The sequence below is a fragment of the Melanotaenia boesemani genome, chromosome 18, assembly GCF_017639745.1.
Source record: "Melanotaenia boesemani isolate fMelBoe1 chromosome 18, fMelBoe1.pri, whole genome shotgun sequence".
NCBI lineage: Eukaryota > Metazoa > Chordata > Actinopteri > Atheriniformes > Melanotaeniidae > Melanotaenia > Melanotaenia boesemani.
Window position 1 is genome coordinate 20,424,215 of NC_055699.1, and position 27,027 is coordinate 20,451,241.

A 27,027-nucleotide genomic window follows, 5' to 3' on the forward strand; every position below is an offset into this window, starting at 1 on the left:
CGCTCCCCAAAAAGAGCCCCCCTAGCAGTCTGAATGACTACATGCCAAGAGCACTCACTCCAATCATTATGAAGTACTTCAAGAGAGTGGTGCTGGCCCACATTCAGTGCTGCCTACCAGACACACTAGACCCCCTGCAGTATGCCTACTGATCCAACAGGTCCACCTCAGAAGCTATTGCTGCAGCCCTGCACATCTCCCTCTCACACCTGGAGAATAAAGACTTTTACATCAGGGTGCTCTTTATTAACTACAGTTTGGCATTCGGTCATCCCCCACAAGCTCACCAACAAACTGCTTTCCCTGGGACTACTCCAGGACTTTCTGACTGGCAGACCTCAGTTTGTCAGGATCGGGAACAGGGCTTCAGCCAGCATCATCACTAAAACTGGCACACCACAGGGGGTGTATCCTAAGTCCCATCCTCTACACCCTGTTCACCCATGACTGTGTGGCCTTCCACAAGGACAACACCATTCTGAAGTTTGAGGACGACACCCCTGTGATAGGACTCATCATTGGCGGGGACGAAGCAGCCTACATAAGGGAGGTGGCCTCTCTGGTGACATGGTGTGAGGACAACAACTTCACCCTCAACACTGACAACACCAAGGAGATGATAGTGGACTAGAGGAAGGAGAGAAACCTTGACTAGCCACTGCTTATCCGCGGGGCTGGAAGTGGAGAGGGTGAGCAGCTTTAAATATCTGGGGGTCCACATCAGCGAGGACCTCACCTGGACACTCAACACCACACAGCTGGTGAAGAGAGCTCAGCAGCGGCTGTACGTCCTGAGGAGGCTGAGGAAGTTCGGCATGTCACCAAATATCCTCAGAAACCTGAACAGCTGCGTCGTTGAGTCCATCCTGACCAGCTGCATCCCTGTGTGGTACGCAGCTCTGCTGTTACAGACCTGCAGAGAGTGGTGAAGACTGCATCCAAGATCACCAGGACTCCGCTGCCCTCTCTGCAGAGCATCTACAAGCACAGAGTCCATCATCAAAAACCCCACCCACCCCCAACACGGACTGTGCACTCTCCTCCCCTCAGGCAGGAGATACAGGAGTCTGAAATGCAGGACAACCAGACTCAGAAACTCTTTCTTTCCCTCGGCCATCAAACTCAGCTGATAGGAGTCTGTAATAACGGCCTGTACCGTGCACACTGACTTTATATTGTCAACCACAGTAACTGCAATATTGTTTACTGTTTTATGTCTTATTACTTATAATAGATATTGCGCATGCATCTTACCACCTACCTCATGACAGTTTTTTTTTTTTTTTTTTTCTTTCGCAAAGCTAATTATTCAATGTTGAATGAAAACAGTTTATGTAGCACATTTATGTACTTTTATTATGATTATGATTATTTACTACTTGTCTTGTCTTTATCTTTATGGCATTCAGAGTAAGTAAGAATTTCATTGTTCAGGTAAACTTGTTTCTTTACTGGGTAAATGACAATAAACACTCTGAATCTTGAATCTCTTGAATTCATATTTAAACTCTGAAAATACTTGAATAATAGCAAAGTTGCATTATTCCTTATTCTTTCATTTCTTTTTTTTTTTTGTTTTATCTCTCATTGATTCAACATTCATATTGTGACAGTTGAATTAAATAAATGCCCACTAGCTAGTTAGCTAACCATGCTGTATATTAATGCCCTCATTCTGCTTTTATTTAAAGCAACAAGTTGAGACTCTCTCTGGAAGTTGTTGAGGACTTTCTAAGAATGAGAGAATTAATTAACATATCATGTAAGAAACTAAAAGGGAATGAGTTGAATCAAATCAATTGCAGTCTAACTACAAAGAACCTTCTAAAATGCTCTTATCATATTAACTTGATTCTATTCTATTCTATTCTATTCTATAGTCATTTAGCTGTTTTTTCCAAAGCGACTTAATCTGACAGTAAGAACAACACAAGCAAGAATTCAAAAAAGATGGGACGTCATAATTAAATGGTATTCAGACTGCTGTGAGTCTAGTTGGACCCAGGTGCTGTCACGTAGTGCTAGAGGCAGTGGATATGTATATATATATATATATATATATATATATATATATATAATTTTTTTTGTTTATTTTAAGTCATATAGTTTAAATACAAGATCATGATTTCATTGAACAATATCACCGTGGGCATAAGTGCTCCCTTAGAACCTCTGTGAGCCATGGACTGGGAGGATTTTGTCTGGTTGGTTTTGACACCAGAGGACAGAGTTTGTCCAGAGAGGAGGCAAGAGAGGAGCAGAGTGTTTCTGTAGCCTCATTAACAGACAGTAAGGAGAAGTCTGAGAGGGAAGGGAAGGTAGAGTAAACCTCATCAGACAGCTGTGTAGGTCTGAGGGATCTCAAGTTTCTGTAGTAGGACACCATTTTTGGAGACGCTTGAGTGACATGAGGAAGGAAGACAGAGAATTTGACCAGGAAGTGGTCTGAGAGGTGCAGCAGGGTGACGGACAGGTCGGCTGTGGAGCAGTTTCTGGTAGGCGCCAAGTCAAGAGTATTGCCACCTTTTTGTGTTGGAGGAGTCTGTACCAGTTTGAGATTGAAAGAGTAGATGAGAGCCAGAAAGTCAGTTGCCTGTGGTTTGCCAATATGAATGTTCATGTCATTTAGTGGTATGATGGTATCAATCAGTTAAAAGTAGCATTTAAGGCACACACTCACATTTACATTACTATGGAGGCAGTTAAAGAGACTTTACTGCAGATTTTACATAGCACTGACACCGCTGTGGAGCATAATTAGAAGGAGAAATTTCAAAAGGCAGTAAAGAGCATGAAAAGATCAGGTGAACGACCTTTGCCGCAACATTTTGTGAGACGTGACCATGTCTGAATCTGCAGATTCTGTGACACTGATATGGCAGCAGTGTCCTTTTTCAGAATCACCTTTTTTTTTTTTTTTTTTAGTACTAATGAGCACGGGCTCGCTTTTCTCAGTTATCTGAACAAGCTGCCAAGACATATGCATGCTAATGACACAGACTTGATTAGGGCATCAGTTAAAGAAGGGCTCTTAACTGCTTCAGACTGCTTCACAAAAATCCTTCACGTTACAAGATGATATTCCAGTTTCAGGACAAAAGTAATGCTTGTGGTTAGAATTTTGTGAAATCTAGCATAACGTTTATTAATTTAGGACACTTAAATTGGTTAAAGAACAAAGATGTCCATCATGACTTGGCTTTATCTCGGTAAACAACATAATGAACGTGTGTTAGTGCACCGTCACAGCTGCTTTGTATGCATGTGCCACTCAGTGTGGCCGGGAGCTGTCCGCTGACTTCACTCCACCGATAACGTTTGATGAGTGTTTCATTATCATCCTCCGTGGTGCTTATGACTGCCATGTCGTCTTGTTCTGGCCGAGGACTCATGGAAGCGCACCCCAGAGAAGAAGCACAAGGGTGTGAACGAGATAATGCTGCTGCTCATTCAGAGTCTGTCTGGGACAGAATGTGCCAAGCTCCTGCAGAATTATCTATTCAATCTTCTCTTTGCGGGGGTCAGGAAAGGCAAGAAGGTGGCACTCCTTTAGGAAATTAATCTCCCTGCATGCCTTTCACCACAGTCATATTTGATGGAGAAGATGGCTTCTCTATTGCTGTGTCCTTTTTATTTCCCCTCTGTGGTATTCAGCATCTTTTTGTCATCCTTTTCCTGGAACTTTGCCACCAGGATTGCTGTTGTTGTTGTATTCATGGGTGTTGCCAGTTGTTGCTGCTGTCTCAGACGTCTGCATCACTCCGATTGCAGAGCTGGCTGCATGTGCGAGTTCATCTTCCCCTGCTGTTAGAGCTAAAATGTCAATGTGTTTTAAAGCAACATGATCATCAGTTACAGTACTGACATGCGCATTCCACTTCACTTGCCTCCAATACTCTGGTGGCTTTTTGTTTGGACAGGCTGATAGATGACTGGAGAGATAGCATCTGTTTAGGTGCGTATCTGGTGGCAGCGTAGTTTGTGATGTGAGATTAAGCTTTGTTGGCATTTCTGCCACCCAGTTTTCACTCTGATTATTATAAATACAGCTTTGTGCCAATTTAACCTTCATATAGTTTAACTGTGTTAAAGTGTACACAAACATGAGAATTTATATAAAAAAAAAAAAATTAAGAGCAAAAAAAACAAAGCATGTGCATGATTTAAAAAGATGAAATAAGGTGGAAAAATAAGGTTACATGTACATAAACACAAAAGTGGGCGTGCCAGAAAAGAGACAACTGTTTAAAAAAAAGGCATAAATGCAGGGTTATGGTCAGTAACAATACTCAGGTAGGCTGTGGTGTTAAAACCATCCTTAAGAATAACAATGGATATCTATTTAGCACTTTTCAAGAGATATATAAATATCGATTCTCCATTCATTCCTCATTTATACTTGGTGATGGTAAGCTACATGTTAGCCTCAGCTGCCCTGGGGTAGTGATGTGTCGGTCACGAACGATTCGTTCAGTATGAACTAATCCTTTATATGACTCGGGAGTAACGGGTCCTCTCAGTGAGCGATTCGTTAATTTTCATGCCGTACCTCCTCTCGCCACATGGCAGGCAGCTGGATAAACTCAGTCAGTAGATCAGGACAGGAAACAGAAATGATTCGTTCAGGACTCGCTCAGGTCCGTCCTCAGGTCCTCGTTCTTTTGTCACGTGACAGCCAGGCTGCTCAGGCATTTGTGACAGACAGCTTGGGCTGCACGGTCTCGTTCTCGTTCTCGTTCATCATTCAGGCTGTTTGGCGAGCAGTACGTTTGCTCTCGGATTGGTCTCTCCAGTGTTTCTCTCTGTCACGTGACAGGCAACTTGGTCTCTGAACGGGTCTTCCTTCGTTCGTTCACAGCTCAAGCTGTATCAAGCTCAGCAGTACGTTCGCTCTCGGCTCGGTCTCTTGTTCATTTGTTATGTGATAGCTACCGAGTCACTGTTACGCTGTTAAACAATGGCAGGGAGGATGTAGGACACAAATCACTTTATTGTGGTGTGTATTTGCTTCCCTACGTTTTCACATGGTTTGAATTGCTTGTGGCATTACCAGTAGTTTTGTTACCTTCAGTATTTACTGCTTGAGAATCGCAGACTTTTTTACAACGCCACCTGCTGTAAAAATGAACGACATGACTCTTTAAAGATTTTTTTTCACTTTACTGTTCGAGAGTAAAAGACCTGGGTTAGTGAAAAGAGTCGAACTTCGCATCACTACCCTGGGGCAGACTGACGGAAATGTGGCAGCCAGTATGCGTCTACGGCCTCTCCAACCATCACCGAACATGAAGAGTGTGTCTCAAACCGCGCACTTACATGAGTGCACTGGAAGGTAGTGCGTAGTGCGCACTAAGCACTACCTTCTGTAGTGCACACTATCGTGGGTAAGTCCTGATCCAAATTGAGCACTAACGTTTTGCACTTACCGGTAGTGACGTACCAGCTTAGCAGCGCCGCTCGGTTACTATACCTTTTTTTTTTTCTTCCAAAATCCAAAATCACGTCAACATACGTGTTTGCATGTCATACTTTTATGCTAAAACAGTTTTTAAATAAGCAACGATATCTTAACTGAATTAAAGTACGTTACATTATACATTTGTTTTTATTGGTGTTTACACTGATACCGTTCACGTCTGCAACAGGAAACCGATTATACTAGAAATCATCATTTAAAATATGAAATGCAGTAATGAAGACGCTAAAACAGGGATGCAGAAAACATTTTATTTAAAATTTTAATTAAATCATTTCTCTCTTGCCGCCTCCTCTTCTCCACAGCAGCGTCCTAGCCCGCAGGTGGTAAATGCCTCAGTGCCACTGCTGGCTCAGTAGTTTGATGCCACAGTGACCTACGGTGAACACAGAATGGAAGTTTATATAAAAGCAAACATTATTATGTACTTTATGGGTACTTTGTACATCACTTTAGATAAGAGTCTGCAATCAGCTACGGCTTCGTCAGCGGTACCATCGAAACGGGCCGGTTCTCTAACCAGCGGTGTTTCCTAATCAGTTTTCAGATCAAGGACCATTTCGTTTACACCAGAGACCCCGCAGTGCTTAATTTGGAGGTTCAGCAATCATGAATAAACATACGGAACCTATAGCATTAATCATTTCTAACACTTATAGCCCATCTAGATCCGCGAAATCGGCTATAAAACTGCTAACATTTACGTTGCTAACTCTACTGCAGCCTCCAACAAATGATCAGAGCCATAACTGTCATCAGGGATAGAAGAGATAAGAAGCATGCTGCAGTTTATATTAGAATTATGATCAAATATCTTCATACTTACAACAGTTGAAAATACCCTCCGCCTGCATCGGTACCGCTGAGTCGGTGGCTGCCAGCTCTGAAAAACTGGTTGAAAGTCCCTCCCCTTCCGCTACGTCAGCAAGATGGCGTCCGTTTAGTGCGTGTAGTGTCCATCGTTTCGCACTAGATTTTTGGCCGAGTTTAGGGCAGCATCCGGGTACTTTCAGTGCACTGAGTTTTTACTGAAATTTCTGTGTCAGCGCACTAAGCACTTAAATGTAGTGTTCGAAGTATAGAAGTGCGCGATTTGGGACACACCCTCAGACTCATTAACACCAGCCATGACAATATCCCCCACACGATTACACCTCCACCAGCAGCCTAAACTGCTGATACAAGGCAGGATGGATCCATGTTTTCATGATGTTTCCACCAAATTCCGAGCCTACCATCTGAATGTGGAGCTGAAATGGAGACTCATCAGACCAGACAACATTTTTCCATCTTTTAACGTTTTAAATTTTGGCTGATTGGCCCAGAAAAATGTCAATTATAGATCCATTCTGATCCTACGTCACTGTGTTCAGTGGAGGCAAAACAAAAGTGTCACCTCAGCTTGGAAGAATGGTAATTATAAACATATATATATAATTATTATTATTTTATTTATTTATTTTTTTACAATTTGTTAACGGGCTAAATGAAGGCATCAGATTAAAAATATTACAATTTTCTCCCAATTCTTTTCTTAGGTCAGGCTTTAAAGGATTAAATCTCTTTTCTTCTTCATTCTGATGCTCAGTTTGAAATCCAGCAAGTCATCTTCACCATGTCTACATGACTAAAAATATTTAATCAGAGCGACAGGATTGGCTAATCGGCCATTTATGTTAAAAAGGAATTGAACAGGTGGACCTAATAAAGTGGCTGATCAGTATTACATCTAAGGAAACAATGCTGTAAATGGTTCACATGAACAGAGCAGATTCTAAGCAAGTGGGTAGTTAAAATGACCAGGTAATATACCCGACATTGAAACTCAGGAGGGACAAATTGTGACTCCTTTCCAATCATCACCATTTTTTAATGACTCAGCACATTTCATCTTGTCATAACATTTTCTGCTGAGACGTGATGGATGACGGCTATCAGAACTAGACCATTTGTGGCCTAAAGGAGCCGACTACTCGTGATTTAAGCATTAACAGGTTGGCAGCAATCAATCTTATTTTATTAATCCCCTGCATCTCACCTGTAGTAATCCTCTGAGGATTTCCACAAATTGCCAGAGCTATATTGCTGCAGCAGCAAGTCCAGTCTGCTATCATGAAAAAAAGCAACAGACATTACATCAAGAGACCAAGGCCACAGGACAGGGTCAAGATCCATTTAGAGCAAACAGCTAGCTTTAGTACATGGACATAGAGAATCAGCCCTGAACAGAATCATTTCTTTTCTAGTTAGTTTCTAGTAAAGAAAAAAATTTAACTTATATTAAATTCTAAGTGCTGTAACTTTGAGATATTTATGTCGAAAACATTCCTAATTAAAGTAATACCTCGCATTACTCCCCCTGCCATGTTTTTGTAACTATAATCATAAAGTTCTCATAGCCGTGGGGAAGGACAAAGGAAGTCGTTTGGATCTAATGACTTCTTTAATGACATTTATTGACTCAAACCCGACTATCACCTGTATTACCCCATCCATTCACTTTCGTTCCCACATTAGCCCCCTACATGTTCTCCTAGTCAGAAGGAAGGTTGATGAGGACACATTTAATGGTAAGTGCAGTATATTTATGACAGTGACAAACAAAAAGATGCAGTTAAGTGTGTACCAGGCAGGATACCTGCATCTTCCACAGAGAGGCCACCATTATTCTTCATGCCTTGTTGGCGTGTGGCTGATTTGCATGTTTGAGTCATCTATGATTCGAAAAGGCAGCATTGTGCAGCATGCTAGGACACCAGACTGCATCGATTTTGAATATAATACAACGGTGGTGCACTGTTGCCAACTCCTCAGTAAGAAAAGTAGCTATTGGCTGTCCTGAAAGTCGCTAGAAGTCGCTAAATGACGTCATCGCCTAATTTGCATAATTGGCCATTTGCATGTAATGTAATGGCCATTGTAGGAGAAAGAAATAACATCATGGAGAGACAAAAGGTGAGTCAAAAACACCCTAAATATGTTTAGAACTACAAATAGTTTTTTCTGTTGATTCTTGGTTTGATTTTTTGTTTTGTTTTGTATTTTTGTCATTGAAATAGGCCATTACTTTTAAAAAATAAGCTTTGATAACCTTTGTCGAGATCCACATTACATAAATCAATTTTGTCCTTTATTGTTAATTGTTAGAATATGAAATTTAACCAAACGACTGTTAAGTTGCGTGGAATTGCTCTATGTCTAACCCTCCTCCTTTATCCGGGCTTGGGACCGGCAAAGTAACACAAAAGAGACACTTTGGCAGAGTTAGTTTTTTTTTTTTCCTTTAGTTTTCTTACTTTTAGTTTAGTTTCTAACCTTATGCTGCACTTAGAAGCCTACAACTGATGTATCCACCAATTGGCTCCTTGAGCACATCAATATTAACCATTGGATTCAGCACCCTGCTACTCCCAGACTTTATCAGGCTAACCAAGCTGTCAAGACGTTTAGGAGGATCTACCTGCTCACCCTCAAAAGCCTTGATGGCCAACTGTACCTCACCAAGCACTGACTTCAAAAAAGTCAGATACAAGATGTTTTGAGGATCACTGTACATGGAGTATAAAACTTCAGCCATGTAACAGTGTTCACTGGACTTATTCAATGAAATTATTTATTTTAGTATGACAGCGAAAAAAACATTTACATTTACATCCCGCTCTGTAAGCCAGGGCGGGATCAGCGGCGCCTTTGCGCATGCACAATTCATTTTTAGTGTGTAAGCGGAGCGGTGTGGGTCTCCTCTCTGCTGCTCTGACTGCAGCCTCTGCCCTAGCTACTGTGAGACTGACCGCCTGTGTGAGTGCTTTGGGACGGGGAGGGGCTCCTGCAGCACACGCTGCTCGTTCACGACAGTAACTGCAGAACAACATGTGCTTTCAAAGAGTCTCCAAAACACCAGAAAGTCTCCAATAACTGCAGTAAAAGTCGCTAGATTTGTCGCTAGTCGCTTTTGACAAGTTGGCAACACTGCGGTGGTGGCTGCGATTTCTGATGTTCCAATTTCACTTGTTTTCCGTCACCCTCCAATTATTGTTTTTCTCTTTTTTTGTCTTTCAAAGTTTCTTTGCTCCATGCTGTGTGAAAGTAGCCAACATGGTAGTGTTTCCTGTAGTTCTCTAGGAGCAAGTGGTTACACCGATCACTTTTTTGTAAAAAGAAAGAGTTCTGCTCAGAGCCAGAAGATTATGTCCTCTGTCTTTTCAGAGTCGGGTAGAAATACCTAACTTACCTACGTTACAGCTTAATGAGAAATGTTTGTGTGGGAGCAACTGTGTCAAAGATGTACTTGAAGTCAGTCAGGTTTTGCATCTTCAGTTATTTTAAAAATATTTCTAAAGACATTTTGGGGTCATTTTCCATTTTTAAACTTTTGATAAAAAAAACAAAAAAAGAAAAAAACAAAAAACTTTAATGTAAGAATATTGATGACTGCTGGATATCACTTTTAAAAGGGGGGGTTTGGGGGTTGTATGTGTATTGTAAAGCGTTTGTGACCACTGATGCACTTCTGTGCAGAGAATGAGACTCTGCAGGGCCACTGGGGAGATCTTTGAGCTGCTGGATGCTGTTTTGTGAGAATGATTAATAACCAGACTTTGGTGTGCAGCTCTATGAAATCATCGCAGCCTCTGAGCCTTTTTCCATCGGACATACTGAGAAAGAAAACATTGAAAAACAATTAGTCATGCCTCATCAGGAACATAGATTCAGTATGTTTAATCAGGCACATCATGCTGACATGGTTACACTCCTTTAAGTCTGTGCTATCATTATTAGTCTATGATTTTTAATCAAATATTGAATAATCAACAGATAGAATCAGATCAGTACAGCTCTGTTTTTCTGGCTTCAGCGAATTCCTCGGCTCGTCTTCTTTGTACTTCTGTCAGCATTGTCCTACTTTCTTTATTTCAGCTGTTGTTTACTTTCATTCAGCTCTTAAGTGATTTTGTCTATTCATAACCCTCCACCTCCTCATGATATGATTAAATAAAGCCTTACCTATACACATATTTACAGCTATTTTTAAATTTTGTAAACACATCACATTTTCTTTTCTGTATAAATGACCTGAAAATGTCACTGGAGGTTTTAGGAAAATCTGGTGCGACAACCTTGTACTAAAGTTTTCTGCACCCTCTGAGCGTTTTCCTGCTCCTCTGCTTTTTTTTAAAACTCCACTTTAGTAGAAGCATTACAAAACCAAGTACATGGTGACATGAAAATTCGGTAATATTTGATATTGGTGGACTTTTAAGGGGTTGATGAAGTGTGTACCAGCTGGAAAAAAACAGAGCCTCAGACCGTGTTTTTTTTTTTTTTTTTACTGTAGGTGTTACCGTGTGATTAAGTGATTCAGCGTCCTATGTTGTTGCTATGGGAAATTCTTATTTGCTAGGTAGGCTGGCCCATTTCACAAACGTTAAGCAGACTTCGAAGTGTGTAGACTACTGAGGACACTCTGTAGCCACGTAGTCTGGACAAATAAGACTGCAGATTTTTATTGTAATGCTTTTTCTTATTTACATTTAAGTATTTAAATGCTTAAGTGTACATGTGTAATTCTGCAAACCAGCAGAGAGCTTTTGGAAAGGTTGTAAACTTCTAAAACTTTGGTGGGAAATTTACACAAAGACAAGGAATTTAGGCTTCTTCTGTGAGAAAGGCAGAGAGCACATCCACCATGTTATATCTGGGGGATATTCAAAAAAGCAGGTTTACTGGTTTATTTGGCTATTTTAACCAAGACTTCACAACCGGTGTTTTGAAACCAATGACGCAGGTTAAGACGTCAGAGGATTTAGCAACCTCAAGCACAAACTTTATCACAAGTTTTGTTAAACCTCTCTGGTATACCCTCCCTGCAACAACACTATCTTCTTTATCAAGCTGTTACGCTGCATTTGCAGAGTGTGAAGTTTTGCAACACGGTGTTGTTTGAGCTTGTGGAAACTGGTCACAATCAACGATCAAGTCAAATTACATAATTTGGTACACCACACATTTAAATTATGCAACTTTTTATACCATGATTACGATATAATTTACCATGGCACCATTGCTTAACCTTTTTTTGCTTACTGATTTTCACTGAAAACTGACCAGTACCAAAAAAATTCACAATAGCCTGTTTTATGTGTTGGCTTGTGTGTATGTTTTTAGATGGAAAAAAAATACAGCGTTGAAGAAGTTCTGAAAATGATTCTGGATGGAAATGCTATTGACAGTGAGCAGCTAGGGGAAAATGATGACGATGAGGAGGAGTAGGAATGGACCCCTCCTGCAAAAATTGAAGAGAACACAGATAGTAATGGTGATGAGGAAGATCCAGAGGTCCCAGAAGAGGAGACAGCAAAGCCAAAGGTCACGCCAAAGCAGTACTCAAAGGGCAAAGTGAAAAGGAAGGAGTATCAGCGGGGAAAAAAACAGTTTGATCCTCCAGCTGTTGAGTTTGTGGAATCTGTTGAGGAAGGCTGTGAAGACAGGCTTAACTGGACAGCATACATGTATTTCAAAGATTTTGTTACTGAGGACATGCTACAGGAAACTGCAGAAGAAACAAACTTGTACAGCGTGCAAAAAAATGGAAAGTCAGTGAACACAAATGCCAAAGAAATTAAGCAAATTCTGGGTATGTACATGCACATGGGGTTAGTACAAATGCACAATGTACGAGCCTACTGGGAGATGGAGACAATATCCTGCAGTTTGTGATGTGATGTCATTTTCTGAATTTGCTGACACTGATCCACTTTCAGGACAACCTCAATGTGTCTGAAGATGCAAAAAAAGATAAGCTAAGGTAAGAAACTACAACAACGCTTTCTGTGTGTACTTCCTGAAGAATGTCACGCTGTTGATGAAATTATGGTGCCTTTCAAAGGAAAGTCACATCTACGGTGTTACATGCCAGGAAAACCTCACAAGTGGGGTTTCAAGATGTGGGGATGTGCTGGACAAAGTGGCTATCTGTATGACTTTTGACATTTGTCAAGGGGCAGAAAATCCTGATAAAGAAAAATCTGATGTTGGTGCTACCGGAGACGTTGTCCTGAAAATTACCTCAACCCTTCCAGCAGGAAGAAATCACAAGGTTTTTGCAGACAACCTGCTTACATCAGTTCCATTGGTGGAGCACTTGAAACAAAGAGAAATCTACTACATAGGAACAGTCCAAATGAACAGGGTAAAGAACTGCCAGCTGATGGATGAGAAAGAATTGAAGAAAATAGGAAGAGGGTCTCTTGATTTTAGAGTGAACCAGGAAGACATCGTTATTGTAAGATGGCATGACAGCAAAGCTGTGAACCTGCTCTCTTCTTTTGTTGGTGTTGAACCACTGGGCAATGTGAAGCATTGGGATCGGAAAGCCAAAACCCACATAGTGGTTCCCAGACCAGCCGTCGTTGACGCATATAACAAGTTCATGGGAGGTGTGGACGTTCTTGACATGCTATCTGCACTTTACAAGTTCAGCTTCAGATCCCAAAGATGGTACATATACATCTGGTGGCATACTGTTACGGTGGCAGTGATCAATGCACGGATCCGCTACAGGAGAGTTTTGGAAAAACTGGACCCCAAGCTGAAACCCTTGCCGCTGAGAAGGTTTCAGGCTTCTGCTGGCACCTCTCTCACAAGCGCATGAAAGGTCAAAAAGTGTGGCAGACCTCTATCCTCTCCAGAAGGAACACCAACACCGCCCCGCAAGAGGAAAACCACTGGTGTGAGAAAGGATGGCCTTGATCATTTCCCAACATGGGAAACACGGCAGAGATGCAAGCACTGCACTGGCCACTTCTCCCATGTCTATTGTGAGAAATGTAGAGTGCATCTCTGCTTGGACAAGGAAAGAAACCGTTTTCAAGCCTTCCATCACGGAAGATAAAAAGGTTGTGAAGCACAAAATGAGTCAGAATAAGTGAAATGTTCATCTTCCATTCTGCCAGTTACATTGGTGTTGATATTTGTTTGTTCAACAAAAAAAGTACATTTGACCATTGTGACCGGATGTATCTAATATGATACAAATGAAAACTTACATATGGACACTGATATTTCCATATATTTTTTTTTCATTTCTTCAAAGGGACCAATAAAGACTCCATTTTCAAAGAATTTGAATTTTCTGTCAATTATTTATTGGTTTGGGCTTTACAGGGTTAAGGTGGGTCTGTCGTGGATTTACACAAACCACAGCCTCCGGAGCATGGCTGTCAGTCGACTCTCAGACACCGGGCTAGAAACATGCCAGATCAAGAGAGACAGGATGGAGCAACATTATTTCGTCCGGCAATGTCCCAACCAGCAGTGGTCAGGGTCCACAAAGATTAGATCTCTGTCCTTCAAATGCCACCATGGACATGCTAGTGACTTTATCAAATGCCACGATCAATGGCAATGTTGTTAATTTTAAATAGTTCCTCGCCTGTCTTTTCATTTTTGGTTACTTTCTTTCTTTCTTCCTTATCTACTGGGTTGATACAGAGTGAATGGTTGATAATATTATAATAACAATTTAGGACAGGATTTAAGATTGCTGGATAGACTTTTTAATGATCAATAAAAAAGATTTAGGAAACTACCTGTGGACTTTGAATGTTTGAAACAACATGTCGCATCATCCTCTGGACACACACAAGCTGTAAGAGCTGAACCCGTAACATAACTGCGGCCGACCAAGCTGCAGGTTCTGTGTCAGAGCCGGTTACCTTGGCAACGCGTTACAACGAAATAGTCCACTCAGCCGCTTCTTGTGAAAAACTTAGGATTTTTCTGGTAAAAAACAACATTAACGCATTAATTGTTTATTTATTTTTTTTTCCTTTTAATGGACCATAGTATAAGCGGGACAGTGCCCTCCGAGGTGGCCATTATCATAAATTAATAGACGACGCAAAGCCTTGTCTGGCGTTATCCCTTACTTATCCCTTACTTATTCAGGTATATCAGGATAACTCAATTATGCAATGTTTAAAAACAGAATGTCTCCCAGGATTGTGTATTTTAAGATCAGGGAGCTGACACTAACAACATTGAAATGTTTATATGAGGGTTAATTCAAAAGAAACAATTTGGACACATGGGACAAAGGAACAACTCCTGAAGATGAAGGAGTTTATTATTGTCAGCAGGGTAACAGCTTTCCGTTCACACAGTGACACGTTGTACAAAAACCTCACAGCTGCAGGGGAAATCTTTTAAAACTGTTTTATATTTTTATTATTCTGAATATATCATAGTGCTTTCAAAATCTGTCAAATTCTAATATATTTGATTTTATGTTAAATATTTCTCAAAATCCCAAATGAATTCTGATCTTGAATCTTATACTAAAAATATCATCTTTTATTTTCTGCTATGGTTTCAACAGAATACTAATTTTAAGTGAAAGTAAATTAAGAAATTGTGCTCTTTTATTATTTAAGGCCAGAAAACTTATTTCACTCATATATATATATATATATATATATATATGAGGGGGGGTCAATATTTCAAGATTAAATAAGAAGTAAGAAATTTATTTTCCTGCAAGTGAATTTCTTTTCTTGAACACTGAAAAATCTATTTAATTTGAAGAAATGAACTTTTAGAACAGAAAGGACGTGAGGTGTAATTAATGGATGCAAATATAATCTGTTAAGTAGAGCTGTGCATCTTCACTGGTCTCTGGTCTCACGACTCACGATGTGTTGCATCCTCAATTTTATTTATCACTGCGCGTTGCTACTTTCTTCATCAATGAATACAAGCAGTCAGACAATTATGTATTGATAATTTTTCAAAAATCAGTCCGAATGTCCTGATATTGACAAACATCCTAAACATGTAAGAAATTGTTATTTTTTAACGTCATTATTGAACCAAATCAAATCAAACTTTATCTATAAAGCCATTTTCATGTCAAAGGCAACACAACGTGCTTTACATGATTATAGAATTCAAGCATAATTCAATTCATGCATGTTAAAACAAAACAGGCCTTTACATATCCAAACAGAATTACATAAAAACTAGGATCTTTCAGAAACACAGTCGCGCACACACCAGCACCATCCCCCCCCCCCCCCCCCAATCTTGAGGTTTATTTTTGCGTTGCTGGAATCGAATTGAATTGCGTAGGATCGAAGATTGAAAATGGGTTGTTCAGAAAGGATATCCGGATTCTGAACTCAGCTTGGATCACATAATCCAATCCTGGTTGTTATCCAGATAAAACCTTCAGGTTGGGTTGTTCAAAACCTTTGAGTAGAATCCGGATAACTTTGATCCACAAAAAGGAAGCTTAATTGCTTAACTTTTTATTCGGTCCATATGCTGAAATTTGTATTTTGTACCTGACTTGTTTAATTGTTACAGTGATAAAGTGGTTAACATAGGGATAGGCTACCTATTAAGCCTTTCAGCTTAGTAAAGCAAAGATAAAAACAGGACATTATCATGTCCCCATGAAATAAACCCCCAAACAAATTCAATAACAAAAACAAATAAAACATTAAATTTTCTTGTGATTCATCACTGCATAATCAGAAAAGAACCTGTCAAAAAAACTAAATTAGTTTCATCCCTCAATACATGTCCCATCCACTGTTTATGGTTTCTGTGTGTTGTCTCGCAATAAAAAATACTTGACCCGTCTCTTCTACCTGTTGTCCTCACGTAGCCAGCAGCCCACATTGATTTACATGGTGGAAATACGGATTTTGTGATCCTGTAAAACGGGATTCTGTATCAGGGTGATCCAGTTCTATTTTGCTTTGAACAACCGGTGGTAAAAGTAAGCCGGATTACGTGATCTGCCGTCCGAAAAATGGGTTTCCCAAAACCGGATAGCTTTAATCCAGATTGAATTTTTTGAACAACCAGCCCCTTGTTATCAAAAATGGTTAAGCAGCCCTCTAGTGGCAAGATTTCTTTCAGTAAGCAGTGTGTTATGTATTTTTTAAAGGATTCTTTACAGGCGCCTCTTGTCGGTTATTACATCTTTCTGGGCTTTTGTCTCTTCGGCAGCCCCAAGAAAGATTGCTTCTTGTTGAATAATTATGTTCAGGGCAGCAATCCACAACACAATTTTTCAGCATATTTACAGGAATATCTTCGAAAATGAAGAGGATTGAAGCTGAATATCCAATGGCATTATACTTGAGCAATCCACAGTTTTTATTGATTTATAATGGATGTCAGTGATTTAGTGCTGTTGTTCAGCGTCCGTATATAGACCAAGCAGCAACCACCAGAGGTAAAATGTGAAGCCATCATCCACTAGGGGCTGGCGCCAAAACAGTCAATCCCTCTGGACTCCCATGTTAAAAAAGACCCATTTCACAGCAGAAATAAACATTTCTGGTACAAAAAAAAAAAACATTTTAGGATTAATAGGTCAAGTTTAATTTCATGTCAACTGTGAGGGGGGTGAAATTTTTATAACTCATAGCTTTAGCCCACCTACCTCTGTTAGCTGGTTAGCTCCGGGTTAGCTCCGTTAACTCTTAGCTACAAGCAGCTTGGAGTTTGATGGATGTCAATCATCCACCCCCACCTTTACAGTCCTTCTCTCAGCTCCACCTCTCACCCATTTTTGGATTTTATGGGAATGACACATGCTTATTTTCTATAATACTATGTTGTGTTGTATCCAAACTGAAAGTGGAAGTCACAGCAACATTAAACAAAGGTAACAAGAAAAATGGTTTTATTTGATAAAGAGTTAATGTCTGAATTCATTAACTAAAAACTAATCAGACTTGTCCCTTTCTACTCTTCGTGCTTTTTACACAGTCCATTAAGTCTGGCCTCCTGCTCCTAATGGTCCTTGTGCCACAGCATCACAGCCTTGCTGGGATCATACTCCTTGATTTTCGCTTTTTATTTTATTGTTTAAAAAATAAACTGAGCAAAAATTGATAATAAATTTAAAGCTTATTGATCTGATTCATGACAGATCAGTAATATTGAATATAAATAGCTTACCAATAATCATAAAAGCTGATTTATAATAATAATGAACTTAATAACTAATCAATACAATAACAATATGTATCGTTATTATTATACTGATAAGTTAAATGGTTGACAGCTGTTCGAAGTCTTGTGGATTCACGTCACGCCTGTTTAGCATCTGTCGTCACCCTTCAGGTTGAAAACAGCTAAGCAAACAGGCTAACAACAGAGTGCTGCTGTGCTGACAGCGTGGCACCCGTAGGTGTGTTACCGCCTACAGTCAGCATGTGAGAAGCAAGCAGAACCAGGCCGTAAAGCAGACAGAAGGTGATTCAACAATCCTGTGTTGTTGCAATGGGAAATTCTTGACTAGGTAGGCTGTCCCATTTCACGAACGTTAAGCAGACTTCGAAGTGTGTAGACTATGGAGGACACTCTGTAGCCTATGTAGTCCGCACACTCCGAAGTGTGCAGACCCTGAATTGGGAGACAGCTATAGTCTATGATACACACATAAGCATGCCTCTTTTCTTATTCTCTCTCTCGCACACACACAACACACATGATCACTCTGCATGCATCATACTGTAGGCGTGTCTGCAGCCTCATCATCACTACACAGCAGTTGCTTTGTTGTGACATGGCTGCCTTCGTATTGCATGTATGTATATCTGAGTAGGCAGAAGTCGCACTGGCACCCATAAAATTTTCTAGTTTTGCCATTAGAGCATCCAACTCAAAAACTAATGGCTACAACCATTGGCAAAACAAAACTTAACAAGAGCTTAGCGGATTCTGAGAAAAGAGTCAGAATTCTGACTTTTTTCTCAGAGTTCTATTTTCTCTCTCTCTCTCTCTCTCTTTCTCTCCAGTGGCACTAATACTCTTCTGTAGATTTTGTTGTACTTTCCCCATTTTTCTTTAAAATGGGCATTGGGTATTCTTACTTGTCTCTGTTTTCCTATTGTCTTGTTTTTGAGGTTATTTTTTTCAATGTCCCTTTGAAACTTTTGAAACATAACCTAATGAGTTTTGAAAATTTTAGAACATTTGAGTCTAGTATAAATAGCTCTGCCCCTGCAGGTTTGCTGGCTTTTGTCTGTTATTGTCCTCGTAGTTCTGTTAGATCCAGCAGAGCAGCTTCTATCTACAACTGTAATGTACCTACTGCACAACTTTTGGATAATCTGCTTTTTCTTTGTGAAATATGATATGAAAATATGAAGAGCTGTAGCTCCATAAACTGTTTTAAATATCAACTAAAACTATTTCTAAAAGATATCCAAATCTTTATGTAACCCTAAATTTCAATATTTTGTATTTTCTTATGGAGCTGAATAATTGTACCAGAGTTAGCCTGAGACTAACTCTGGTACAGTTTTGTCATGATCTGTGGTTTTTGTGGTCTTATCGTGATTAGTTGTGTGTTTTTTATTTTTCTTTTGTGGTTCTTTCCTTTGTGTGGAAGGCTGTCATGTTCTGCGTGTTTTGGTTTGGTTTTACTGTCCGATGGGTTCATTGCATTGTTTGGTTTCCTGTTCATTCCTTTTGTGTAATGTACTCTGTTTTGCTTCGTGTTCATCAGCTCACCTGGTTTGAATTTCACATTTCTTCCTGTCCATTCATGTGTATCTCCTGCTCCTCAGTGTTACCTGTTACATCAGCCGTGTTATTATTATTCAGATAACTGGGAGAATCTTGTTCAGAAGTATGTGCTTGTTCTACAAGAACGTCTTCATGTCCGTTCGTGTGTTCCTTATTAGGTCCTCAGTATATTTATACTCCATGGCTTCAGTTTTCCTTTTTCAGATCCTGGTCATGTTTCCCGTTTTGTTTGTGTTTGGTCTTGCCATTAAAAATTAAAAACTTGTTTCTGTACTCATCTGCTTCTTCACTCTATTGGGTCCTCACCTCTACCGCACTGTGACAAAATGAGAATGTTTATGTTTTAAATTGCACATAGTCTTCTTTGAAATAATGATCATAACAAATAATGGGGAAAAAAAGGCCAAAAGCAAAGAGAAAACAAATTAACGCTTTTAGAAAATCTTTTACAATCTCTTCTTTGTCTTCCATTTCATCATCTGATTCGTCTTCCCCAGAGATAGCTTGTCCGGGTGGGGTCCTTGGCATGGAAGTGCTGTCAGAAGGATCAGCAGGTCTTTCACTGGTTATATCATGACCAACATCTTGCCACAATTCTTCATCAGTAACAGTTTCTTCCTGCCTATTCATGTTTATCTCCTGCTCCTCAGTGTTACCTGTTACATCAGCCGTGTTATTATTATTCAGATAACTGGGAGAATCTTGTTCAGAACTATGTGCTTGCTCTACAAGAACGTCTTCATGTCCGTTCGTATTTCTCTCTTGCTCCACGGGTTCTTCTCTCATGGCATCTGTATTCTTGTTATATATGTAAATTATCCCATTTCGTGAAATATCTCTGGCAGCTTGTACTCTGTTTCCCACAGATATTCTCAGATTGTCAGCTTTGAAAAACATTCCTGGATAAAACAAATATGTATAAAACTGATAAGGATGGGATTGTGAGGGTTTGTGGCAGATGACTGAGCTGATATTGTATTTCTGTTTTCAACTTATTCCAGGAAGGTAGATATTTTTATTTGGAGTCACAGACTGTCTTAAAATTGCACATCAGCTGACTGAGGTAAAAAGAGTACTGTGACCTCAGGAGAATTAAATGAGAACATTTTATTTAATTTCAACTTACATGTCTCGCATCTTTCCCCACAATGGACATTATTCTGTAATTTGATGATAAGATTTTGTACATTATCAACATCACTTGGAGGTGACTCCAAGAATCTTGTTGTAAAAAATCATCTTCCCGTCTTGAAACGGTATCTATATAAACATTATTGTGTCTCTCCTGATCTAGGGGTTCATTTCTCATGGCGCCTGCATTCCTTTCATCAACGGAAAAGATCTCATTTTGAGACATTTCTCTGGCATCTTCAAATGCATTTGTCACAAATACAGGCAGATCCCCAGCTTGGCAATTTTGGTCACTACTGTCTGTTAGGGTGTTTGAATAAAAAAAAAACTGCTTTCTGTTGAAGTTTCACTTGTGGACTCAGTAGAATCTTGACTGAAAGATGTTTCAAGAAGTTGACTCCAAGAATCTTGTAAAAAAATCATCTTCTCGTCTTGCAGTGGTGTATGTATATGTTTCCTGTTCCACGCCTTCTGTGGCGGTCATATCATTGGGACGACTGGGAGAAACTTCTTGTGCAAAGTTATTTTCTCTGTCTCCAGTGGTTTCTTCATGTAAATTAATTTCTTCGTCCTCTTTTCCACAGCATGATCTGACAATTCTTCTGGCTGTATCTCTTACAATTGCTCCCACAAGGTCAAATAAACCGCAGCAAGCCATATTTGATTTAATCAGGGAATTGAACGGGAAAATAAAAATGTAACGTACTCTATACACGGATGTGGGAACTCATTATTAGAGGTATGACATATTAATGCAACTGTGACATCATAGAAAATTAGTCAAAAAACAAAGTTCAAAGCAACACTTAATGCTGCTGAGCATTTTTAATGTTCTACCATGCTGTCATAGAAATCATAGGCATTAATTTTACATTGATTTGTCATATTAAAAAATATCTTATGTATTTATTATTTCTCATACATATATATTTCTATCTATCTATCTATCTATCTATATATATATATATATATATATATATATATTTCTAGGAATTATTATGCCTTTATTGTTGAAACTGAGCACAGATAAAAAAACATGTCCATTAAATGAGTCTTTATTAAATTAGAAAATGGCAGTGAGAGACAAAGTGCATTACAGAACAAACTTAGCTGTAACAGAACAAAATCTGAATCAGACTCCTAGTGAGTCAGATCAGTACTTAGAACATTGGTCTCCCCTCAGTGTCTCTCAGAGTGAGCCCACCTCCCTCTGCTGGTCTGCAGGGACCCTCAGGGTGCTGCTCCAGCTGTAGTGGCCGTCCGTCAGCACCCTGGGGCTCCTGCTCTTCTCATAGCTGCTGCTGCCGTCCACCTTCCAGACGAGTGTTGCCTTTCCCTGGTTGAGATCTTTACTGCAGGGGGGCAGCACTGTGAGGATGGGATAGGCTTGGCCCACTGCAGAAAGAGAGGAAACCTTGCATAGACGAAAGCCCTCCTCAGTGTTTCACTTCATGCTTTTATTTTAGTAACCATAGTCACGGACTGATGAACCACTGCAACAGACAGGTTTCAGGAACTAAAGATAAAAATGTCCAAGACATTTTTTCAGATGTTTTCATTCTCTTCTGAGTCATATTACTTCAAACTAAAAACCTGGATTAGAATTTAAAATCTTCAATCTCCACATTATCCTGTTAAATCTTTGACTTTAATCTTTCATTTCTCAGTTTTTTTTAACAACTTACTTTATATTTGATGTCATTCCTATAATTTTATATCTTTAAATCTGTTGTCTCGAGCTCCCTAAATTAATCACTGCAAGTGGATCAGATGGTATTTTTGTTCTTAGAATCTCCAACATCTCCAACATTACATCTTTCTTTTTCATTAAAATGTGTTTGGTCAGAAAATGACATCAAATCATTCTCCCACATAAAGTAATGTGCAGCTTTGTAACTGATATGTGTTATTCAGGTAAACTGCATCCCTGTTTATCAATCAATGTCATCAAAGTTTCAGCACGAGTTTACATCAGAAAATACTGACAGTCCTCACAGCGATACTGACATGGGGCAGTATATTCGGTTTCCTTTCACAGATAATAAGTTTGGACAGACAAGTTAAGTAGCTCAAACAAAACCTTTAACTTACTGTTTACAGATTACAGTTCATGTATCATGTCAGAAATTTTTGATCCTCATCAGTTTTCAGAATTTTAATAATTAACTAAATAAAACAGTAAAAACTTTTACTTTTTTATTTATTTTTGTTTTATTTTAGGACTGAACTCCAGATCAAAACTTATCAGATCAATAAAATTCAAACATTATATTGTTTAGATATCAACACATAAGTAAATTTCTGATGCAGATTTAAAATTTCTTTGAAAACTTAGAATAACCAAATTTAACAAATTTCATTATTAGTTAGACAAAATATTACAGAAGAATTTTACTAAAGAAGGATTTCATGTTTCCAAATATATTGCAGCAGAATAACCCTGATATTAATATGAAATATTAATAGGTAAAATTAAATTGATAAAAAGAAACACATGATTAAGACTGAAAAACTGGAGTTAGTCTATAATTATCTGACTGCTTGTATTTATTGATGCAGAAAGTAGAAATGTGCAGTAACAAAGAAACTGAGGATGTAACACAGTCATGCATCGTGGAATCGAATCATTGACAAGATACTTTTAATCAGCCCTAATTTGTATTTAAAGTGTTTTTGAGTATCTTTTAAAGTGATAAAATGATACAGAATACTAAAGTAAACACTATCTGCATGAAATAAACATGAGTAGGTAGGTTCAATAAAAGTGTGGCAGGACGAGGTTGATTACCTTGTCCCCTTTCCTCCTTTAATTGGACCTCCAGGTGCAAGTTATCAGCGTTGACTGTGGGTGGGCGGACTTCCTGGGTGGCTGGGATGGACCTCTAAGCCAACATGGTGTGGTTGACCTAGCATTCTGGCCGAATATACCATGAGTACTGTTCCGCGTCCCTGTCAGGTTTTCCTGTCTTCTGGCGCTCATGCGGCTCAATCTTTTTACAGTGTGGTATGCAGCGGCGCCCTGCGTACAGGTTGCCATCATTGGCAGCAGGGACAGGGTGGGATCATAGAGGCCGTCTGGCAGTATCCCGTGTCGGTTCAGTTTTCCCCCCTGTGGACGCTTGCATGTATGGGTAAGGCTGCTGTCCCAGTAGAAGATATTTTGAGCCTATGAGAACAGTGGTGTGAATTTGTGTGTGTGTTTCGCCAGGCCAACGAAAGAATGTGCATCACGCGGCGGCCGTGATGGACACGCTGCTGCTTTGTCCCGGATTATTATCTCTGTTTGTTTATCCTTTTAACTGGATCCAGCCCACCAGGTATCCTGGTCCGGCGGAGTATGGGTTATCGTCCTTATCTCCATACCGACTGATCACTCTTTTAGTGTCTGAGTTGTGGGTGCACTTAGACCTGGCTGGTCAGAATAGGATGCAACTTGTTTTTATGCTTTATAGATGGTATTTGTGTGTGTGTTTTAGTTTGTTTTTTTTTATTGCATGTATTGACCTTTTTTGTTTTCAGGATTGTGTCCCTGAGAATCCAGGCATTTGTACCTTGGTTTTATGGTGGAGTGATTTTTATTTTATTTTTTATTTTATTTTAACCTCTGTATTTTAAAAAAATTATTTTTAATTTGGGAAACTCTCTGTCCATGTGCAGTAATTCAAACCCGCATGCCTTGCGGGCAAGATTTCCTGGGGTGAAAGTCCCCTGGTGGCGTTGTCATTTTTATATTTTTTTATTTAACATTATTTATTTAAACAACCCAAGTGTGCTACTCGCCACAAAAGGAGTAAAGCACAGCTTCAGTCCAGTCTAATTTAAAACCTACAAAGCAGCGGTAGAAATGATCCCACTCACATAATTTTCATGATTATAAACCTGAACATCAGCAAGTTTTGCAGAATCGAGTTAAGCAAACTAACAGAAGCAGAGAATTTCCCACCTCTCCAGGGAAATTTCAGGTTGGTGTACTTAAAAAATAAAAAAAGACTCTGAAGCATCTTGTTTTTAAGGTTCACAAACCTTCTGGGAAAGAGAAAAATAAAATCTTCTTGGTATAATCAATCAACAGGTCATTTTTCTAAAGGCCTCCTGCTTGTCAACAGAACCTTTAGCAAAAAGCAGAGAACAATGTTTATATCAGAGAGCAACAATTTAACCCTCAAATGTCGTTCACTCCATTGTGTGTCAGAATTCTGGTGAACTTAAAACCAGTAACACAGCTTTGGGCTGCTTTTTGTGACCCGGCACAAACTAAGGTCTGGTACACATTTTTTATCCGGTCGAGACCTCACATGGGGAGAAAAAAATCAGGCATGTAACAGTTTTGATCATACTGTGTGTGGTGTGTTTAGATAATCTCATCAGAAAACAACACACACATAACGATGCTGACCCGCAACTGATCTACAATATAATCCTCCCAGGCAGACATCTAACATGACCAAACGTGAGCTAACAAAAACATAGAAGAAGAACCATAGCAACAACACAGCAAAAAAAAAAAAAAAAAAAAAATCGAAGAGAAGAAACATAGTAACAACCAGAAAACGCGACACCCAGGATGGAAGAGGATACAGGACGAGGGAATGATGGTGGTCTTGGGACTATTGTGAACAGAAAAAGACAGAACTGAAAAAAATAACAATAACAGACTTTCTTGCTCCCCAGCTGGCTCGCTCTCTGATTGGCTACATTCCATTCCACGTCACAATTCACACAGTCACAACTCAGGAGTCGTCAGCTTTCCATACATGTGAAGATAGTTTGTTGTAAGTACTGATAAAAACAGCCTGATAATCTTTATGTGTACCAGGCCTAAGGCATCCAGTGTTCTTAGAATGATCTTTGTAGAGGACAAACCAATAACTAAAACAACTAATTCTAAAGCCTCATTAATTTGTCCCGCTACTTCATACACTAGACTGTTTGTAAAAAACAAGCATCACCAATTTATTTTCTTAGGTTTAGGACATTATCATGGCTCACGACAACACAGACTGTCTCTAAAACTACTGCCAAATTTTTTTTTCTGAATAACCAAGTGAAGAGTCCCATCAGAGCTACAAATTGCACAAACATCATGCAGGCATGAAACAAAATGATCACGGAAATTCAAGCTGTCACAAAAATGGCTGCACAATTCTTGTCCATCATAAATACAAATTTAATTTTGCACTTATTGCTTCACATTTTGCCATGAAACTGGACTGTCAATACTTATATTTATGTGTAAATTTCTGCCAAAAAAATTAACATCATTCTTTTTTCTGACAGTTTAGCAGGATAATGTGTGACTGTATCCCTACATTAACCTATTTATGTATGTTGAAATACATGGAAAACAAAGGAAATTCATGAGTTTCACTAACTGCATGGACACGTGTTAGAGGCTAATCATCCCTGTTGTTTAAATAAACCAAACAAACACAGTTGTGCATCATCCCATTGATCAAAACACCTGCCTCCAATTTCACCTTAAATTACCTTCTGATCCGTGTGAGGAATACACCACTTAATATGAATGCAACTACATCGTCCTGCTTGTTTGTTTGTTTGATTCAGCAGTCAGCTTGATATCTCTGCTAGAAAGAACATGGCCCAGGGTCCAATAAATATTTTAAAAGCTTAAGTTTTCAGTTTCCAAAATTCTTCAGCAATTAATTTTAAGTGTTTTAATTTAACCAAGAGTAACCCACAGTGACAGAGTGTTGGCTAATATGTTTGTTTTCTGTAAAAGGGAATTAGTGATGACAATTTTACACAACGTTCTTGAGTTTAAAATGACTTTGCTTACATTACATTTCAATTTTATGGACAAAAAAAGATGCACTTGATTAAAAACAGCAGTCTACAGTTAATAATGTATATTTTTAAGAATCTTACCCCAATATTTTATAAAGGGAACTTCAGTCATATTGTTAGTTTTTTAATTATACTCCGGTTGGAGTTACTTGTTAACTGGAAACACACACTAAGAGACTGCACCCTTTGAGCTGTGCACTGTGCATTTAATAAAATTTACCCCAAATCATGTTTGATGTGTGCAGACTGATGGACTTACACAGTAAGTAGGCTGCACATCCTCCCTCCCTATCTATTCTACCCAATCAAGAACTCTAACCCCCCCTTTTTTGTCTCTTAATCATGTATAGAAATACTAATAAAATCTGCATCTGGCCTGATGCTTCTGTGAAGAAACAATATTTTGGGGTTCCATCCACACCCAGAGCTCACCCACCCATGACCACAGCGAGCACAGTCACAGGAACCACCCCAATTACGTTAAGCAAGCCATAGGGCTGCAGTGCAGGGCCCCAATCATCCAGACAGGGGGAACACTTGCAACAGCAACCCTGCAGACTGAGCAGGTAGAGCCCCCAGTGCATTGGAAAAACAACACCCAATATATCAAGTTGATGAGAGGCTGATCAAATTATTTGTTTTCTTCCACAAGCTTATAAAGACACTGAACCATACTTGGGCGCCATTGTTGTTTTAAAACAGAAAATATGTACTGGAACTGAAGTGAACCATCAAAAGTACTCCGACCTGGTGAGTTTACAGGTCAATACCACCCCTGCTGCCACCTTCAGATTTGGAGGAGAAATTGCAACACGATACCAAAATGATACCCTGTACGCTCGAGTACAAGAGTAAACCCACCAGCATCAGCTACTCCGTAGCTCACCGATTGCAGACGCCGCGTAAGTATAAATCTGCTTTAAGACCTCCAGAATAGTGTACCTTGAGCAGGGGGGAAAGTAAGCCAGTACGGTCCGGTACTGTGTACCACTAAAAGATTCACTGGCGGTATGCAGCACCAGGAAGATGGGAGAATGGCTCCCTGCTATAAAGGCCTTATTTAGAAC

The 27,027-nt window shown here is 39.4% G+C and overlaps 1 protein-coding gene and 1 long non-coding RNA gene across 2 annotated transcripts in view; one reads left to right on the forward strand and one right to left on the reverse strand.

The window, feature by feature from the left end:
* olfm3a (olfactomedin 3a) overlaps positions 1–27,027 on the forward strand; it is an 82,114-nt gene that overhangs the window by 39,950 nt on the left and 15,137 nt on the right. The window lies entirely within an intron of this gene.
* Positions 4,825–25,863, reverse strand: LOC121629307. The gene is made up of 3 exons (XR_006008354.1): positions 25,851–25,863; positions 21,360–21,368; positions 4,825–4,903 (listed from the first exon to the last, which is right to left on the reverse strand). It is a non-coding gene; the product is annotated as an uncharacterized LOC121629307 (long non-coding RNA).